Source organism: Ambystoma mexicanum, chromosome 5p (genome assembly GCF_040938575.1).
Source record: "Ambystoma mexicanum isolate Mex_15411 chromosome 5p, UKY_AmexF1_1, whole genome shotgun sequence".
In the NCBI taxonomy this organism is placed as follows: domain Eukaryota; kingdom Metazoa; phylum Chordata; class Amphibia; order Caudata; family Ambystomatidae; genus Ambystoma; species Ambystoma mexicanum.
In genome coordinates this window covers 147,562,668-147,580,130 of record NC_090930.1, presented here as the reverse complement: position 1 = coordinate 147,580,130, position 17,463 = coordinate 147,562,668, and the positions used below count along the sequence as shown (strand labels likewise).

Sequence of the window (17,463 nt, the reverse complement as noted above, 5' to 3'; positions counted from 1 at the left end):
AAACAAAAGGCAGGCAGGTTTGTAAGACTTGTATAGAAGCAACTCCAGGACCTAGAGGGCTACAGGTCTAATAAACCTTTTTGACTCCTACATGTATTTTACATGGAGCATGTTCTAAACCCAGAACTATTTGTGAATATTTTCCCCTTTGGGTCACGCTTAAACACTCTCCATTCAGCAAGCACTAAAAGGCCTGAATGGGCATTTCTTTCATGTACCTCATCAAGTTATTGTTGTCTAGATTATTGAAATTTGTCTCATACATATTGCTTTCAAATGCTTTTTTTTGATGTTTTTTTGTTTTAATACAAACCTTTTATGTTCACAACCTTTGACACGTGTGAGTTTCCTTATTCGATCTTTCTTCTTTCTGGACAAACCCTTTTGGGTTACTAACTTAGGGATTTAATCCATTAGTACAACTATACCAGGCTCCCCGATTTCCATTTGTTCCATTTATTGACTAAAATTGGGTATGAACCTGGAAGGTAGCAGTTCTACTTCCTTTTGTTTTTGTAGGTTTGTAAGACTATGCTCAAATGCATCTGCGACAGCGCATCACATCAAACACTAGTTCATTGAATGTGGTATTGATTTGTGTTACAGGTGCAAATCGCGTGGGCGGGATGACTCTTCTGTTCACTTGGGCTCTAAATGAAGTCAGGGTATTTTGAAAACGGGCGATGATCCAAATCAGTAGTATATGAAATAAATGTCCACATACTCTTTGAACACATGTACTGCGTGTACTTTGTGTAGCAGGTGTAAAAAAAAAAGATAATTCCACAGTCATCCAATTGGATAACCTGACAATGAGGCCCAGCGATCAAATATAATAATATTGATCATAATAATTACTCTCCATACAGCGCTCCTCATTAACTGAATTGTCTCTAGATGCACATATTGAATGACTATTAAACCCATACTCAATGATACTCATTTTACTAACCTCAGAATCCTGCACTCATCGCCACCTGGGATGACCTCTAGCATCAATCAGGTCGACATCAAGAGAGCAATTTTCCTCATCAATCTGAACCTCTCGACCACCACCAACCCAGAAGACCCTTTCGCATGATTGACCGAAAGCCCCAGGTGAGGATCCAAGGCTAAGCTCGGGAATTACACTTCTTCCTCTTTGCTCTCAGATCACATCATTTCTCTTCCTCCTTTTCACTCCAGCTCTCACTACACCCCACCCAGGGTTTTCCATACCTCAATCTAGAGTTTCTCATAATGTAATCCTCGGTTTCTAATATCTTCAATCAAGGTTTCTCATAGTTCCCGCTGGGCTTCCCGTAGCACCATCTAGGGTTCTCCATAATTTCAGCTAGGATTTCCCATACCCCCATCCAGAATTTCCCATAGTTCCATCTAAGGTTTCCCATAGGTTTATCCAGGATTTCTCATAGCTCCAGCCAAGGTTTTCCATATACTCATCCAGGGTTTTACATCATTCAATCTACATTTTCCTACAGTTTCATCTACGGTTTCCCATAGCTCCATCTAGGGTTTTCCATAATTTCAGTCACAGTTTCCTCCATCCAGGGCTTCCCATACGTCCATCCAGGTTTTCCCATTGCTCCATCCAGGATATGCCATACCCACATCCTGGATATCCCATAGCTCCATCCAGGGTTTCCCATAGCTCCATCCAGGATTACCCATAGGTCCAGCCAGAGTTTCTCATAGCTCCATCCAGGGTTTCCCATAGCTCCATCCAGGATTACCCATAGCTCCAGCCAGAGTTTCTCATTCCTCCATCCATAGTTTCTCATAGCTCCATCCGGGGTTTCCCATAGCTCCATCCAGGGTTACACATAGCTCCAGTCAGAGTTTCTCATTGCTCCATTCAGGGTTTCCCATAGCTCCATCCAGGATTACCCATAGCTCCAGCCAGAGTTTCTCATAGCTCCATCCAGGGTTTCCCATAGCTCCATCCAGGATTACCCATAGCTCCAGCCAGAGTTTCTCATTGCTCCATCCATAGTTTCTCATAGCTCCATCCGGGGTTTCCCATACCTCCATTCAAGGCTCCAATTAGTGGTTCCTATAAGTCCACCTTCTTTCCTCCTTGGCTCAGTTTCTACTTAAGACATCTTTTCCTCAACCCTCACTTGCTATAACTATGCCAATAAAATATAGATCGTCCTCAGATTCCACATCCTGAGTCAGAAGCCAACAAACTGGGACAATTCCTCTTTGAAACTGAGTGCATTACTCACACACGATGCACATTGTGAGCTGTGGCAACTAGCACTTGCTCCACCACTTTCCTTTATGATGAGTGAGATGAGTAACCCGTTTGCCCCAAGCTAAAGAAAGTAGTTCAGAACCTAGGTGTCAGCCTGAGATCTCTCGTAGGCACCACAAAGCAATTCTGCACTGAAGGCCACTATGGCGCTTATCCTCTATCAATTAGCCTATGCCGAGGCTCTGTACCTAGGCATACTTGAAAATGCGCCTTACAAGCTCCAGTGTCTCCTGAAACCTGTGACCAAATTCTGTTTCCATCACGACCCATGGGACCACATGCCCCAAGCCTCAAATGTGCTTCATTGGCTATCAGTCACCCACATCCTCACCTTCACGACGCGACTCGATGAATTGCACATCGTAACCTTAAGAGTATCGGCCCCACGTTCCTAGCGTCCAAACTACACAGAAATATAATCAAAGTCTCCATATTGGATCAAAATCCAGAGGTTCTTCAAATATTCCCTAGGGCGGTGCTTCCTTTTCAGCCCAAACTGCCAAACCTTAGAATTTTCTACCATATCAAATTCACAGCTTGTAAGACCAACACACTTTCAATGAAGCTCCATTCGCCTGGCTATTCCTCCGCTCTACACAAAAGGGCGCCACCTGTCACTCACTTGTGCCTGCCATGAACAGATCTCATCAGCCAGCAAAACTCCCCTACTATGGGCAATTTCCTGCCAACTGGGCTGTACAGTAATGAGCATAACTAGTGAGCATTACCATGGCCTGCACATCCTAAGACTGGAGCCAGCCTTTCTGCTGCCAGTCTCAAATACATAACCTGCAGCAACTCCTCTCTGACCATCATCAATTGACCCCAGGCATTGGTGCCAGCATGTGAGGTATGGCAGGAGATGTCTCCAGCAGGACAGCTCACTCTTATCAGGACCCTAGCACCTTTCGCAGCTTCAGCGGGACACCTTCGACATTGCGACAAGAAACCACGTGGCACAGCTCATGTCTCATTCTCCAGTTGCAGCTATTGCAAAATCTTGCTGCCCGGGTAGCCTCTAATACTCCCTACAGATCCCACATCATCCCAGTACTTCGGTCACTCCACTGGCTCCCAGTTGCTAAGAGGATTGAGTTCAAGTCCCTCTGCTTAGTCCATCAGGCGTACTATCGCCAGGGGGCTGAATACTTACAAGGCAAGTTTGCTTCTTATCTTCCAAGGCACCCCCTATGCTCCAGTGACACATGATTGGTTACGGTTCCTAGATTTTGTCTATCTAGGGTGGGTGGCCTTGCCTTCTCAATCACCGCTGGCAAATTGTGGAATGCCTTGCCCATTGCTCTTAGACGCACCAAGAACCACTTTATTTATTTATTTATTTTAAATTTATATAAAGCGCCACACGCCAATAGGTCTCAGAGAGCACAAAAAAACAAAACAAATGAACATGGAGAAATAAGCGGGAGTAGCCAGAGATGAGCAAGGAGAGTTGAACAATAAGGTTTTCACCTCCTTCTTGAATTTAACCAGAGAGGTAGATGATCTGAGAGGAACAGGGATACCATCCACTCCAGGGGATGTGGATTTCAAAACATGCCCCCCTGAATTCCTTCAGTTTAAACCGGGGTTGGTATAGGACGTTTTTGTTGTTGGAGCAAAGTGCTCTAGACGGGTGTTAGAGGGAAATCCTTTCCCTAAGGTATTTAAGGGGATCTGCGTGAAATGATCAAGGAAAAAAGTCAGAGTACCAAAAGTCCAATTTGTTTTCTTCATTTGTTTGCATATATATATATATATGTGTATATGCATATGTGGGGGAGACCCCCAAAGCCCCTCACCTTACACATATACATTTTCTATTAACTTTACTGCCCCCCACATATACCTAGGCGTACAAATGGGGGTTGGACTTTTGGAACTCAGACTTTTTTACCACAGTAATTTCGTCCTATTCCATTTAAGGGCAGCAGAATTCTAGCATTTGAAGGTCAAAGCAAGAATCTTGTGTTTAATTCTTTGTTTTACAGGCAACCAATGGAGTTCCCTCCAAAAGTCAGATGCGTGGTCCGTTCTGCTGAATCCGTAAACATCCCTTACGGCACCATTTTGAGAGGATTGCAGATGGGTCAGGTTAGCTTGAGTAACACCAGCAATCAGGCTATTACAGTAATCCAATCGAAAATTGACCAGAACAGTAGCCAGGAGGGATCTGTGTTTTAATGTAAGGAAAGGTCTAATCTGATGGTGGAGCCTAGAAACATAGGCAAAGGATTAGCGGATGTTAGAAACATGGGGTTTCATGGACATTTCAGAGTAACAAATGACACACAGTATTTTGACCTTAGGACTCACCAGAATCCTCTCTCCCCCAAGGGTAAACTGAGAATAGTTTGGGTCGATGGACTTCAGCTGAGGGTCAGAGGCAAATACGAGCAGCTTGGTTTCATTGTTATTCAATGCTAGGCCATTGTGAGCCATCTTGGATTGAATTTAGCTATAGATGTGGTCAATGGCCCTAGCATCCTCATTATAGCAGCCGGTCTGCTCAATGAGCACCTGGGTGTCGTCTGCATAGTTGCCGTAGTTGGCATAGGCCACACCCAGGGTGCCCAGCATATCCAAGAATTGTTTAATATAGATATTAAAGAGGGAAGGCGACAGGCAGGAACCCTGTGGCACTCCGCATGATTGACTAACAGGAAGGGCTTCACCCTTACCCATAGCAACCCTGGATGACCTTGGACCCAAGAAGGAGGCGATCCATGAGGCTGCTTTCTCTGAGCAGTAAGCGATGCTGACCATCCTCTCCTGGAAGAGGCAGTGATCTATAAGATCAAATTCTGCAGAGTGGTCAAGCAGCATCAGAAGCGCTGGGTAGCCCTTTTCAACAACTTTGGAGATATTTAACTTAAGGTCCAACAGCGCTGTTTCAGTGCCATGTTGTGCTCTAAAGATAGACTGTTACGATGCCAGTATCTCATTAGCTTCTATAAAACTTTGCAATTGCAAGTAAGCCACTCTCTCAATGATCTTTAACAAAAATGGAACATTAGTTATGGGCCGATAGTTCCCTGCCACAGCTGGATCTAATGTCGACTTCTGCAACAGTGGGGTAGTCAAAGCCTTTTTCAGAACCACAGGAACATTACCCTTCTTGAAGGAGGCGTTGACCAGTTTGGTGATCCAGGGGTTGAGAACGTCAAGAGATCCCTTAAGGAGGGTTGTAGGACATGGGCAACCGGTACATGTGGAAGGCTTAAGATTTAAAAGGATGTCCAGCACTTCTTTCTCAGTACACTGGTGAAAATCAAATTTAGATATCACTCTAAGTGCAGTGTTTTGAGAAGGGATGTTCGTGGATCTAGAAATATCCTTATGGGTGATCAGAAAATGATCCGACCAAGGGCAATCCTGCACATGAAGGTTACGGACTGGTACATTTTGGGCTAAAATCCAGTCCAGTGCGTTGTAGGATTATGGACTCTGCATTTTAGCATTTAGACTCAGCATTTCAGCATTCACATTTTAGCAAGGGTTTGAACTTCAACTGGGGCCCAGGGTGTGCAACTCATTGTGGGACTCAAGAGTGTGAGTCTCAGTCACAATTAAATAGATGCCAATACACAGAGAACATGCTTGAAATTGCACTTTGCTTCAAGTGGCTATTTCAATGAACTGAACTGCACTGAATATAATACTAACCTAAATCTAACATACTAATTAACCCAACCACATTTAACATATAACAGATTCCCATAATAACATTTAGTGCAAATTAGCTCATGGAATAAGCTGGGTGCAGACTGATGAAAATACATAATGCTCTTGAAAATGGGAAGAAAAATTGACTTTAAACGTGCAGGCTGAATCTGCGCTGTGTGGTAAACTGAAAAATGTGAAGATCCATTCTGCTGAAAACATGGCTTTGTTTCAGAGCAGGAAACTTTTCTCTTTGTCAATGCAGTTAGCACAATGAGAAAAATCGTGTGATGTGGGTAGGTCTGGACAAGGGGAGGTGCTTGTGATTGATGGGGTTTTGATATATGATATGATATGGCATTTATAACGCAGCATATGGCATTTCAGGCAGAGCAGAGAGGCATTCGTCTTCGGACACTGACTGAGGAAGGAGCAGAAGTGCTGGTCGCTGAACAGACTGAGTACGGTGCTTGCAAGCTAACTGTCTGCTGGGCTAAGGAAGAAATTGAGGGCGTCTCTCCTGGGTTGACGATCCTTAGAAAAACTGCAGTCTCGAGAGTCCTTATCTAGGTTGTCCCTGTGCGAGGCAGGCAGAAAAGCTGGGGATGATTTCACTGCCAAGCTGAGTCGGGAATATCACCAACAGATTTAGCTAATTATGAGGTTACTTGAGGTGCTGGTGATGTGAATGATACTATGTAGCACAGGTTAAATAGTTGAGTTAATTTTAGGTGCTGCATTAGAGATTCGAATTTAAATGTACAAGTCATTGGGCCTCATTACAACTCAGGCGGTAAGGGGTTTACGGCGCCGTAAACAGCGCCGACCCTTACCGCCTGAGTACGAGGTCCCTTAGCGCCATGGCGGATTTAACACCTGCTTTTAGCAGGTGTTAAAATCCATGGCGCTAAGGGACCATGGAGTTAATTACGCCACCGTAATTTACGGTGGCGTAATTAACGCCTTCCCCACTCCCATTATGCCCTATGGGGCAAAAATGGGAATGGGGAAGGGTAAATGGGGATTGGGGACTTACCGCCCTGCCAAACTCGGAATGGGGCGGTAAGTCCGCCAACCACCATGGCGTAAACGTAGTTTACGCCATGGTGGTAAAGTCACGGCCCAGGCGGTAACTTACCGCCTGGGTCGTAATGAGGCCCATTCAGTGTTAATATTTTTCAAAGTCTTGCTGTTTTTTTTAAAGGGTATTTTTCTTGACAAATTTTACGAGGCCCAGGTCAATTTGCAGCGTTTTGCACAGATAGTGCGCTGAAAGCCATTGCAAGAAAAAAACATACTTGTACAATGTGGACATAAGTGTCACTCTGTGTAACATGCATAATTCTATTTTACGATAAAGAACAAATTCAACAAAGTAATTTAGTCTCATTATATTTATTCTGCATTCAGTCCCTTTGATTTGACATGAATGGAGAGATGCAGAAGTGCGGTAAGAAATATCTCAAAGCAAAGTAGCTGCAGTGAATTGTTTTATTTAGAGGGGCTGAATGAATGTGCTGTATTTCAATCTCATGCTTTACATTTGTTGAAACTCAACCAAAAGGGCATATAGTGGTATTGTACATAAGACACCACAAGAGGGCATGAGCCATCTATTCAGAGTGTATTAAGTCCAGTATTTGTTTGTTGTTAGTGACCCTGGTGAAAATATTTATTAGGCAGTATTCTGAAATCAGTATATTAATATTATATATTGCCAAGGACTATAAAGATACCACCAAATATCACCAGAACAAAAAATAACACAAAGTAATAGATATAACCCCAAAACATATCTAACAGTTTTCACTTCGGTATGTTTTTTGGTCAACAAGTTGAGTCAACCCAATTGCTTTGAGAGAAGATAGGAGAGAACAAGCTCTGGAATTGTTAAAATAATCCGTCCATAAGTTGAAGTCTCCCAAAATATTAGGAGAGCATTAACTCTTATACTGCTGTTAATAAGCAAGAGAAGTTGCTCTTCAAATAGTGGAGTAATCTGAGGGGGGTGATATATAAGGAGGAAAGTAAGAGAGTTGTTGTGGCTAATTTTAATTAGACAGCCTTCTCGGAAGGGTGCTGGGGTGGAGTAACAATCCAAGTGAACTTTGGTTATAAATGTTACTCCCCAACTCTCTTTCCAGTGTGGTCTGCTCTGAAAATGTTATAACCCCCAGGGACAGCATTATTTACAGAGATATGGGCCACCTCATGCAGCCAGGTTTTGGTCACAGTAAATAAGTCTGGATTGTCCTGGGAAATGTGATCTGAGGTTTCAGTATCCTGTGCACACAGAGAAAGAGTGTAAAGAAGGGAGATAGTGAGGGAAATATTGAGAGAGGGTGTGGGTGCCTGTTTGACTGACTGAATCATGGTCATACACTGCATAGAGTCATGTGCCAAAGTCAGTTTCAGGGGAGTCAGAGGTGTTGAAGGCACCTGGGAAAAGCAGACATAGATTCTCTCTGATTGGATCAGCCTTGGCAGCCTCTAAACATGTGATAGGATGAGCAACCTTATCAATGGTGCCTGTACCTAGTATATGTGTTTATGATGGGCTGAGTACTATTGTCAATGGATTTAAAACCCGTCCCAGTATTGTCAGAACTACCCGTGGTAAGTCTCAAACACAAGTATTTATGTAGAATAGGATCACGTTTCACTTTAGATTTCGATAGCAGAGAGGCCGACATGATAGGTCGGCCTCTCTGCTATCGAATATTTTATATTTTTACATTTACCTGGGAAAGGGCAAGCAGCAGGGATAGGGGGCACACAACCGCCACACAACCAACACAAACCAGCACTAACCGGCTGGTCCTCTCGCGCCGGCACTCACCTGCCTGGTCAGCGGTTAAAAAGGCTGGAGCCTACATTACAGCTGGGAAATGTAGTTCCCAGGGAGGCAGGGCAGACTAGCAGCAAACGATCAACACGAAGAATAAAAGGTTTAATTCAGGCGATCACTAAAAACACTTATTTTTTAGGTCACCAATTTTGCTGTCAGTTCTGTTCAGAGTATCTTAGTGCCAAGATGCCCTTGGGTGAACATGCACTATACAAATTCGGATAACATAACATCCTTGACCTTCATCCTCAACATCCTTTGACACACATCAACCATGGCCCACAGAGCTCTCGGACAAGCCAACATTTCTAAAACGGCTCAGCTTCGAGTTTGGCCACTTCCATTAAATGAATAATGGTTAACTGGGTCACCTTTTTATCACATATAAAGAACACAAATATAACAATGAAAGATTGTTTAAAAGTTTATAGGATTTCATCTTAAATAGCTGGAGTCATTACAAACTAGTACCCTCACAAAACACAAACTGGATGCACACAATACATTCCCTACCTGTCTATGATCTCTAAACCCTTAAATTTGTATAGTGGCCCCTCAAAAGTGGTTGTTAGCACACATCATAGTAAAAGAGCGTACCGACCCTGCAGCCATGCCACGTAGGTTTCTGTAAGTAAATTTGAAAGAGCGTCATTCCGGTGTATTCTGGGAAAGGTCATTTGTTTTTCTCCCTTGAGGAATTGGAACTTGCAAACATTCAAGGGTACCAATCTTTGTAAAATACAGTACGTGTCGGGGGGATAGAGCAGGCGATATATTTATATGAAAGGACAGCACAATAACAACTGTAGTCTTTCTATCTCGGTCTCGCTGTACTTCTCACATTTGAGAGATAGTGTTGCAGAAATGGAACATTTGCAATGCATGCTGGGTATCACTTCCTTAAGGTCTGCGGTCTCCAACATTTGGGTCTCCAGATGCTTTAGAATCCAATTCCCACCAAACAACAGTGCGGGATCATGGGAATCATAGTCCAAAACATCCGGACAGCGACAGCTTGCAGACCACTGCTTTAGGGCCAGCACCTGCTGTGGGGTCTTTTATTGTCGAATAGTGCCTCTATCAGTTCTCACACATTCCTTCTTGACCCTATCATTAATGCAGATGTCCTTTTGTCGCAGTAAGTCACTCTTCATCGATAAACATGGACGAAAAAGGGATATTAACTGATAACTAATCAAAACCAGAAAAAAGGGACATTTTCCTGTTGCGCACCAGTTCCACTTTTCAATTGTGATCATATCCATAACTTGTATTCTATCCTGTGTTACTCAGCGTTGTCTTGCTTCGAAGACAAGTGCGGTGCCCCTGAGCTATCCGACCGTATTTCGATGTAAAGGAGAGATGCATACCTTATCCTGCGCTTAAACTTTCCTATCCACATCAGCAAAGGTCAAGTATTTTATACCACTATTGCAGTGGAGGTATTCTGCTTCTAAGCACCATCAGTTTTAGCCAGTGATGGGAATTGGGGCATGGTTAGGGTGACCAGACGCCCCGGTTTCCCCGGGACAGTTCGGGGAAATCGCCCTCTGTCCCGGGGTCCTGGGATTTTTTAAATTTAAAAACCCCGTCCGGGGTTTGCAAGGTCTGTGGCTACAGTTCCTTTTTTGCCGGGGCCCGATTTCTAAATCCCGAAATTGGGTCCCGGCACAAATCTTCCTGCGCGAATGGGGGCCTGAAAAGCATTTCACGTCCACATTTCCTCCCCCTTCCCCTCCCCGGCGCTCTCCTCCAATGAGAGGAGTGTGCCTGTGAGCACACCCCCTTTATGCCCCCGCAAAAGGCCAGTGACATAGAAGAAGGACTACAGTTTTATTTGTATTTACGGTAGTCCTACCTCTATGTCTATGGCATGTCCAGGTCACCCTAGGCATGGTGCAATTAAGTGATTTGCACAGGGTTGGCCCATTTAGGATCCCTGAAAATTACCAATTTGTCCACAACCTCTTTCTTGGACGCCCAGGCGATACACCTTCGTTTACGGTTCGAGAGACTTTAAGCCCTGAGTCTCAAGCCAGTGGCTGGCACCACCACTTTGTGGGTAGGAATCAGCACAGTAGTGGCTTTGGTCAAAGTGAACGATAGAATCACTTAGTGCATGTGTGATATATTTTGTGGTTGTGGTGTCACAAGAGTAGGACTCTGGTGGGCCGGCAACGCAAATTCTAAATGCATCACGTCAAAATAGCATTTGACGTTTGGCGGACACTAACGCCACTGCTCTGTAAATAAGCAAAACGTTCATAGTCCAATACATCTGTTACCACTTCTGGAGTGTAGGGTGCGGATATTCGGATGCATATTGCATCTCTAGGCGGATGGCCTGTTGACAGAATCCCAGTCATTGCAGCGAAACTGTGGAACACACTACCGCCAGCTCGGCCACCTAAGCAGTCTTACCGGTCCTTCCGCAAAACCCTTGAAAACCCGTCTCTTCACCTAAGAAGATCCTTTACCGTCGGGCAATCTCTAGATAGTGTCTGTCTTTTTTATTGAATGATGTCTAACTCCCTGCAATTTGCAACGCAACTGGCTCGGGAGGATAGCTCAGGAGCAACGTGCTCCCCTTGGAAGCAAGACGACGCGGAGCAACACAGGTTCAATCCCTGGTACGCGCTTAGAAACCTCTGGGTATTAAGCGTGTTATAAAGAACCTATCATAACTAGCGCCTTGATGCCCTCGGGTTTAGAGCACTTTACAAATGTACAAATAAATAAATAAAGGAATAGGTAAAGCCCACTCACCAGATGGGATCAGGCAGCTGCCTTTGACTTTGCCGGTCGAGTTACGCTGCAGGAAAACCATGTGGAAATCGTGCTTTTCCGAGGGCAGTTTGCACAGTCTGATAACTGCTTGCCTGTCAACAACTGCCACCTGACCTTCCAGGGTACATGTTTTCGTATTCCTACGGCATTTCTATTACTGGCCGTACAAATACTCTGCTTTCAATTTTTGGGAATACGAGTTGTCGGGAGACACGGAGTCCTGCCTGCCTGTAAATGTGTACCTTGGCCCTGGGCCCAAGTATTCTGGGAGTGCGGGTTAAAGGAATTAGTATTATGGGAAATAATTACCGCACAGTGAGAGGCTTTGAAAGCGTTGCCATCTCCCAGCACGGAGTCTTGTCGTTGTGTCTCCTGCAGCACAGAAGGTTGTCTCTCGGAATAATCGGGGGTCGCCCAGGGCATAGTGCGTTTGGAAGACAAATGGATTACCCACAAAACGGTGCTCTTTGCTTCTGAGCCTTGATTGGGCTGAAGGGAAGGACACATTCAGGAATGCAATGTGTGATTGGCCTGAATAATCCATCTTAATGCAATAGGAGAGCATATCATACCAATCTCATGTGGAACACACATGTTAGTCATACACCAATCTAGCGCTTTCTCACTATCTCCATCCCACTCTTATGTGGAGCACATATGTTAATCATACACCGGTCTAGCGCTTTCTCTCCATCTCACTCTCATGTGGAGCACATATGTTAATCACACACGATCTAGCGTTTTCTCTCCATCTCCATCTCACTCTCATGTAGGGCACATATGTTAATCATACACCGATCTAGCGCTTTCTCTCCATCTCACTCTCATGTGGAGCACATATGTTAATCACACACGATCTAGCGCTTTCTCTCCATCTCCATCTCACTCTCATGTAGAGCACATATGTTAATCATACACCGATCTAGCGCTTTCTCACCATCTCCATCCCACTCTCACGTGAAGCACATATGTTATTCCATCCCACTCTCATGTGGAGCATATATGTTAATCATACACCAATCTAGCGCTTTCTCTCCATCTCCATCCCACTCTTATTTGGAGCACATATGTTAATCATACACCGGTCTAGCGCTTTCTCTCCATCTCACTCTCATGTGGAGCACATATGTTAATCATACACGATCTAGCGTTTTCTCTCCATCTCCATCTCACTCTCATGTAGAGCACATATGTTAATCATACACGGATCTAGCGCTTTCTCTCCATCTCACTCATGTGGAGCACATATGTTAATCGCACACGATCTAGCGCTTTCTCTCCATCTCCATCCCACTCTTATGTGGAGCACATATGTTAATCATACACCGGTCTAGCGCTTTCTCTCCATCTCACTCTCATATGGAGCACATATGTTAATCATACACCAATCTAGCGCTTTCTCTCCATCTCCATCTCACTCTCATGTAGAGCACATATGTTAATCATACACCGATCTAGCGCTTTCTCTCCATCTCACTCTCATGTGGAGCACATATGTTAATCACACACGATCTAGCGCTTTCTCTCCATCTCCATCTCACTCTCATGTAGAGCACATATGTTAATCATACACCGATCTAGCGCTTTCTCTCCATCTCCATCTCACTCTCATGTAGAGCACATATGTTAATCATACACCGATCTAGCGCTTTCTCACCATCTCCATCTCACTCTCACGTGAAGCACATATGTTATTCCATCTCACTCTCATGTGGAGCATATATGTTAATCATACACCAATCTAGCGCTTTCTCTCCATCTCCATCCCACTCTTATGTGGAGCACATATGTTAATCATACACCGGTCTAGCGCTTTCTCTCCATCTCACTCTCATGTGGAGCACATATGTTAATCATACACCAATCTAGCGCTTTCTCTCCATCTCCATCTCACTCTCATGTAGAGCACATATGTTAATCATACACCGATCTAGCGCTTTCTCTCCATCTCACTCTCATGTGGAGCACATATGTTAATCACACACGATCTAGCGTTTTCTCTCCATCTCCATCTCACTCTCATGTAGAGCACATATGTTAATCATACACCGATCTAGCGCTTTCTCTCCATCTCACTCTCATGTGGAGCACATATGTTAATCACACACGATCTAGCGCTTTCTCTCCATCTCCATCTCACTCTCATGTAGAGCACATATGTTAATCATACACCGATCTAGTGCTTTCTCACCATCTCCATCCCACTCTCACGTGAAGCACATATGTTATTCCATCTCACTCTCATGTGGAGCATATATGTTAATCATACACCAATCTAGCGCTTTCTCTCCATCTCCATCCCACTCTTATGTGGATCACATATGTTAATCATACACCGGTCTAGCGCTTTCTCTCCATCTCACTCTCATGTGGAGCACATATGTTAATCATACACCGATCTAGCGCTTTCTCTCCATCTCCATCCCACTCTCATGTGGAGCACATATGTTAATCACACACAATCTAGCGCTTTCTCTCCATCTCATTGTCATGTGGAGCACATATGTTAATCACACGATCTAGCGCTTTCTCTCCATCTCCATCTCACTCTCATGTAGAGCACATATGTTAATCATACACCGATCTAGCGCTTTCTCTCCATCTCACTCTCATGTGGAGCACATATGTTAATCACACACGATCTAGTGCTTTCTCTCCATCTCCATCTCACTCTCATGTAGAGCACATATGTTAATCATACACTGATCTAGCACTTTCTCTCCATCTCATTGTCATGTGGAGCACATATGTTAATCACACACGATCTAGCGCTTTCTCTCCATCTCCATCTCACTCTCATGTAGAGCACATATGTTAATCATACACCGATCTAGCGCTTTCTCTCCATCTCACTCTCATGTGGAGCACATATGATAATCACACACGATCTAGCGCTTTCTCTCCATCTCCATCTCACTCTCATGTAGAGCACATATGTTAATCATACACCGATCTAGCGCTTTCTCTCCATCTCACTCTCATGTGGAGCACATATGTTAATCATATGCCAATCTAGCGCTTTCTCTCCATCTCCATCTCACTCTCATGTAGAGCACGTATGTTAATCATACACCGATCTAGCGCTTGCTCTCCATCTCACTCTCATGTGGAGCACATATGTTAATCATACACCGATCTAGCGCTTTCTCTCCATTTCCAGCCCACTCTCATGTGGAGCACATAAGTTAATCACACATGATCTAGCGTTTTCTCTCCATCTCCATCTCATGTGGAGCACATATGTTAATCATACACCGATCTAGCGCTTTCTCTCCATCCCCATCTCACTCTCATATGGAGCACATATGTTAATCATACACCAATCTAGCGCTTTCTCTCCATCTCCATCTCACTCTCATGTGGAGCACACATGTTAATCATACACCGATCTAGCGCTTTCTCTCCATGTCACTCTCATGTGGAGCACATATGTTAATCACACACGATCTAGTGCTTTCTCTCCATCTCCATCTCATGTGGAGCACATATGTTAATCATACACTGATCTAGCGTTTTCTCTCCATCCCCATCTCACTCTCATGTGGAGCACATATATTAATCATACACCGATCTAGCGCTTTCTCTCCATCTCATCTCACTCTCATGTGGAGCACATATGTTAATCATACACCGATCTAGCGCTTTCTCTCCATGTCACTCTCATGTGGAGCACATATGTTAATCACACACGATCTAGCGCTTTCTCTCCATCTCCATCTCATGTGGAGCACATATGTTAATCATACACCAATCTAGCGCTTTCTCTCCATCTCCATCTCACTCTCATGTGGAGCACATATATTAGTGGAACACATATGTTAATCATACACCGATATAGCGCTTTCTCTCCATCTCCATCCCACTCTCATGTGGAGCACATATGTTAATCATACACCGATCTAGCGCTTTCTCTCCATCTCCATCCCACTCTCATGTGGAGCACATATGTTAATCAAACACCAATCTAGCGCTTTCTCTCCATCTCACTCTCATGTGGAACACATATGTTAATCATACACCGATCTAGCGCTTTCTCTCCATCTCACTCTCATGTGGAACACATATGTTAATCATACACCGATCTAGCGCTTTCTCTCCATCTCCATCCCACTCTCATGTGGAGAACTCTCCATCTCCATTCCACTCTCATGTGGAGAACATATGTTAATCACACACGATCTAGCGCTTTCTCTCCATCTCCATCCCACTCTCATGTGGAGCACATATGTTAATCACACACGATCTAGCGCTTTCTCTCCATCTCCATCCCACTCTCATGTGGAGCACATATGTTAATCACACACCGATCTAGCGCTTTCTCTCCATCTCCATCTCACTCTCATGTGGAGCACATATGTTAATCACACACGATCTAGCGCTTTCTCTCCATCTCCATCCCACTCTCATGTGGAGCACATATGTTAATCATACACCGATCTAGCACTTTCTCTTCATCTCCATCCCACTCTCATGTGGAGCACATATGTTAATCATACACCGGTCTAGCGCTTTCTCTCCATCTCAATCTCACTCTAATGTGGAGCACATATGTTATTCCATCTCACTCTCATGTGGAGCACATATGTTAATCACACACGATCTAGCGCTTTCGCTCCATCTCCAGCCCACTCTCATGTGGAGCACATATGTTAATCATACACCGATCTAGTGCTTTCTCTCCATCTCCATCCCACTCTCATGTGGAGCACATATGTTAATCATACACCAATCTAGCGCTTTCTCTCAATCTAACTCTCATGTAGAGCACATATGTTAATCATACACCGATCTAGCGCTTTCTCTCCATCTCCATCCCACTCTCATGTGGAGCACATATGTTAATCACACACGATCTAGCGCTTTCGCTCCATCTCCAGCCCACTCTCATGTGGAGCACATATGTTAATCATACACCGATCTAGTGCTTTCTCTCCATCTCCATCCCACTCTCATGTGGAGCACATATGTTAATCATACACCAATCTAGCGCTTTCTCTCAATCTAACTCTCATGTAGAGCACATATGTTAATCATACACCGATCTAGCGCTTTCTCTCCATCGCCATCCCACTCTCATGTGGAGCACATATGTTAATCATACACCGATCTAGCGCTTTCTCTCCATCTCACTCTCATGTGGAGCACATATGTTAATCATAGACCGATCTAGCGCTTTCTCTCCATCTCCATCCCACTCTCACGTGGAACACATATGTTAATCATATACTGATCTAGCGCTTTCTCTCCATCTCACTCTCATGTGGAGCACATATGTTAATCATACACCGAGATAGCGCTTTCTCTCCATCTCACTCTCATGTGGAGCACATGTGTTAATCATACACCGATATAGCGCTTTCTCTCCATCTCACTCTCATGTGGAGCACATATGTTAATCATACACCAATCTAGCGCTTTCTCTCCATCTCACTCTCATGTGGAACACATATGTTAATCATACACCGATCTAGCGCTTTCTCTCCATCTCCATCCCACTCTCATGTGGAGCACATATGTTAATCATACACCGATCTAGCGCTTTCTCTCCATCTCACTCTCATGTGGAGCACATATGTTAATCATACACCGATCTAGCGCTTTCTCTCCATCTCCATACCACTCTCATGTGGAGCACATATGTTAATCATACACTGATATAGCGCTTTCTCTCCATCTCACTCTCATGTGGAACACATATGTTAATCATACACCGATCTAGCGCTTTCTCTCCATCTCACTCTCATGTGGAGCACATATGTTAATCATACACCGATCTAGCGCTTTCTCTCCATCTCCATCCCACTCTCATGTGGAGCACATATGTTAATCATACACCGATCTAGCGCTTTCTCTCCATCTCACTCTCATGTGGAGCACATATCTTAATCATACACCAATATAGCGCTTTCTC

General features: G+C 44.2%; 1 protein-coding gene across 3 annotated transcripts in view; it reads right to left on the bottom strand.

Moving 5' to 3' along the window:
• Window positions 1-17,463, bottom strand: part of LOC138480803 (vascular endothelial growth factor receptor kdr-like) — a 1,018,894-nt gene that overhangs the window by 369,081 nt on the left and 632,350 nt on the right. The window lies entirely within an intron of this gene.